Consider the following 4,859-nt stretch of genomic DNA (forward strand, 5'->3'; position numbering starts at 1 on the left):
AGAGAGGGAAACATTGATTGGCCACCAACTAAACCTGTAACCCAGGCACATGCCCTGACTGGGAGTTAAACTAATGACCCTTTGCTTTGCAGGACAATGCCCAAGTAACTGAGCCACACTAGTCAGCACTCAGTCATGTTTGCATTAGACCTTTTACAGAGGGAAGCAAATCAAGGAATGCTAGAGATATATTTCTATGTATGCATTCACTTATAGTAAAGAGAGAGGAGACTAAAACAAACATCAGAGGATAATTTCATTTTATTCTTGATCTGAGATTAACTTTTCAATATGACTTTATAATTACATAAGTAATAAATTTTTAAAATTGAAAAAGTATAAAGAAGAAAAAACATCACTCCCAGATAACCACTATTAACCTTTCATATTATATCTCTCTGTTTAAAAAAAAAAACAAAACACCTACCTGGCTCTGGAGTCCTAAAAAATATGTCCCCATTTACTTCCCTCTTCAAATTCATTCCCATCCTCTCCTTCTCATCCTCTCTCTCTAAAATAAAATTTTTAAAAAATAAAACAACAATTAAAAACTTCAGTAGCAAGCAGATTTCACTGAAGACTTTTTAGTGGGCTTTCTCTACACCTAACAAATTTAGAATCTGCCTTAGCCATTTTTCTTCTCCCAAACTCTTCCATGCAACTTGCCCCAGTTTCCTATGTATGTAGCTCCCCTTTCCAGGCTCCACTTTCACTCTTCCCTCTCCATATAGCTCTTCTCTAGCTCCTACATTCAATCTTAACTTACACAAACTCATTGTGGAGGTCAACAAAACAAAAGGCAGTTTACCAACTTTTGAACTTAAACATCTAGCTTAGAGTCTTGTACCTCACAGGACTCTCCCTATAATGTTTTGGTATTTTCTCCATATCATTGCATATGTATAATATACTCATATGTACATGCATTTTTTCTTTTACAAAATTAGTATTATCCTATTTGTAGTTTTGTATCCTATTTTTACAGTCTACTTGCATAGTGAGCATTTTATTTAATTGTGGATTATTTATTAACACTATTTTATAGTTACACAAAATTCTATCATACAATAAATCATAAGGTTATATATTAGGTTGAATCATGTGAAATCAATGTTTTTGTATGTCAATAATAGTCAAATATCAGCATTGTATATGATTCAATCTAATAACTATTTCCTTAGTGTTGGGCATGTAGAGCATTTTCCATTTTCCCCATAATAATTAATGATATAATGAGTATCTTTGTAGGCAAATCTTTGTTATCTCTGACTAATATTTTAAACCCTATTTAGAGATGTGGGACTAAACTATGTAAAATTATATAAGTAACAATTTAAAATAACCACTTCCCATGAAGGTTGTACCAATTCCCTGGTAGTTCAGAAGTACCTACACCTTACTATAACCTGGATAGCATTATTGTTACTAAAAACTTGAGACTCAATAAATAGTATTTTATTACTATTTATCTGTGTAATTTTTCTTTTTTATTCACTATGTAATCTTATGTGTGTGTAATTCTTCTAATGATGTCCTGTGGACAGTTTTCCAATTAGTATTAATTTCAAAATAATATTAATCCTTTATCATATCTGCTGCAAATTCGTTATCACAAGTTGACATTTACGTTTCAATTTAAGGATTTTTTTGGTGCACAGAAGGTTTAACTCTTAATGTAGTTCATTCATTCCCAACTATTTTCTTATATTTAAATAGTCCCTTAGGACCAGGGTCACCTAGGCATTCCTTTATCACATTTACTTAAACATAATAAAAATTATCTTTTCTTCTAAAATTATACCCCAAATGTAAATGTTATGGTTCACAATACCAAAACAGATACACAAATATGAGTGTATCTATAAATTTCCTCATCATTATAGAATCAAAAAAAATTCTATGTTCTAATAGTAGAGCAAAAATATTATCTCTATATATTATAAGAAAAATACCAATAATTAGACTATTGACATTTTCCCCCAACACAAGTATTATTAAGTTCATGACCATGGCAGAAGTTTCAGTATTTATGTTAGGATAATTTTTTGGTCCTAAAAAAATAAGTTCATGTAACTTTCTATGCTAGAAAAAATAATTAATTGTCCTAGCTGAGCATTACTCTTTATTTTTTCCCAAACCAAGTACCTGATTTGCTTTCAACATGAGTATGTATATCACTTCTATCTAACACAGCAGATGAGCTCCACCTTTGAGTACAATTAATCAGTCCCCCCAAAAATCCCTTTCAACTCAATTTAGCCAAACTTTAAAAATTAGGATTTAGAACATAAAACCATGATTTCTATACTGTAGGAAAAACAAATTGCATGTTAATCCTCTAAAAGTAAGATACTTTACAACCTCATAAAAGTACAGAGATGCTATTTACAACAAAATTTTAAATGTTTACACAATGGTATTATACACTTAAAGTGTCAAAAGTCTTATTATTATTGCTGCCTTATGTAATTGACAAGTAGCAAGTCAGAATGGCATGGATGACCCCACAAAATATAGTACTCGCTCTAGTTCATCTACCAGTATAAAGTCATAGAGCTTCCCCCAAAGCAGCCATTTTCTCTATATGTAATTCACCAAGAATATGATCTTTAAAATTACATTCTGAGGATTTCATCAGAGATAAAAAAAAAATTTCATCAATAGACATTATTTCCACAGATCCCATGCACTTGTATAGAGAGACAGGTTGAACAAAGGCATTGTACACTTGTCAAATAAAGAAATGAAGATAAAATGAAGACATATAAGCAAAATTTACTTAAAATCTTAAGACCTGATAATCTAATAAATCTCCTAGGTAGAAAAACTAGAATGTAAATTTAATATAGTAGAATAAAATGCAGAAAAAATACACATCTGAGTAGAGTACATAAAAATCTGAAACAATATTTTCAACCCCAAAATAAATCACTAGGCATTTTAATTTCATATTAATTTATCTATTGGATAAGTAAGAGCTTCAGAGAGAGACAGGAAATATTAGACCACCATTATTATCCAAAGGCAAAAGATAGATTTATCCCCTTCAAGTAGCATGTGGTTCTATTCTAAGAACAGGTGATATCTGAATTCTATTTGGGAAGCACTGTGGTACCTCAGGTGATATATAGAAAGAAATAGAATCCAAGCCCTGGCTGGCATAGCTCAGTGGATTGAGTGCAGGCTGTGAACCAAAGTGTCGCAGGTTCGATTCCCAGTCAGGGCACATGCCTGGGTTGTAGGCCATGACCCACAGCAACTGCACATTGATGTTTCTCTCTCTCTATCTCCCTCCCTTCCCTCTCTAAAAGTAAACAAATTTAAAAAAAAAAAAGAAAAGAAAGAAATAGAATCCAACAGTAATTACATAGTCATTTAGTTTTATTTTCTGGTTGACTGTTATTTTAATGTTTAAAAGGGAAACATTGAAGAAGTTACCATTGGTTACAAACAAAAATGTATATCAATCTACCTATTTAAAATCTAAATATAACTCTAATCACAAATGGTGGTTAGACAAATGGTAATGACTTTATTTCACCCTTTAGTTCTGGTGTCAGTTCTGCCACTGTTTAGGTCGTTAGATATGTAATATTGGATGAGTCATCTAACATCTGTGCACTTTAACTTCCTTATATATATATAAAAAGAGGATGTTGGACCAAATGATATCAAGTCACCTTCTAGCCATAAATATGATAATCTTATAACTATACTCTATTCACTTATCAAACATTCACTGAACATCAATTTTTTCTAGGCACCAGGCTAAATGTTGACTGTCAAAAATTAATTATATCATTTATTAAAGGTTTATATGACAGGCACTGTAATAAATGTTTTACATATATTTTTTCACTTATTTTAATCTCCATAATAATCTTAAGAGGTAGATGTTATTATAGCCTATTTCATATCCAGAAAAAAAAGACAGAGAGATCTTGAGGGTTTAAATAATAGCTAATTACTATAAGAGCCAAGGAATCTCTGACTCCCAAGCCCAGGTTTGACCAGAACATCATGCTGCCACCAAGGAGCTGATGGCCCAATGGTTCTAAAAAGGTAGTGCTCAAATCACCTGAGCACTACTCATCAGAATTACTTGGGGTGTTTATTTAGAATGTAGATACTCATGCTCTATTCAAGTTCTACTGAAATCAATTATCTCTGGACTGGAACCTCTACTTAAACCAGCAATTCTGCTCAAATGATTCTTATGCACATTAATTCTGAGGCCTACTATATCATCCACAATTTGTCTACATTCATTAATTACATATTCAATGAATAACCACTATATACAAGTCATACTATGCTAGGTGTTATGCTAGATACATTGCTGTATGAGACATCTGTGTCCAATTGCAAACTAAACACTTGACAGTAAGATACAAATACCTACAGTGCAGAACCTTTGTGGAATTTTTGAGATCTTTCCTGAACTGCTATGATTTCCACTCTGTATTTGCTTTTATATTGTTTTGTCTATGCATGTATTTATTGTCTTTTGTCAAACAGAGTGTAAATCCGTTGGAGGCTTCTATTCATCCTTTATTTACATTTTGTTCTTCTAGAAAATATTTATTAATTACCTACTGAGTACTAAACATTATGTGGACACTAAAACTATACTGATAAGCCAAAATCAAACTCAGTTCCTTCATGGAACTTTTGATCTAGCAAAGGAAAATCCATTAATCTAGTGATCAGACAAATGAAAATACAAATTAGACAAATGTAGTAAAGTGAAAATTATTACTATAATGAATGATATAAAGAAAAGATACACTTGGTTAAAAGAACTTATTTAAAAAGAAATTTGGTCTAGTCAGAGAAGTCAGAGAAAGCTTCCCTAAGAA

Source organism: Phyllostomus hastatus, unplaced genomic scaffold (assembly GCF_019186645.2).
Source record: "Phyllostomus hastatus isolate PE091 unplaced genomic scaffold, TTU_PhHast_1.1 phas_scaffold_585, whole genome shotgun sequence".
Taxonomy (NCBI): Eukaryota; Metazoa; Chordata; class Mammalia; order Chiroptera; family Phyllostomidae; genus Phyllostomus; species Phyllostomus hastatus.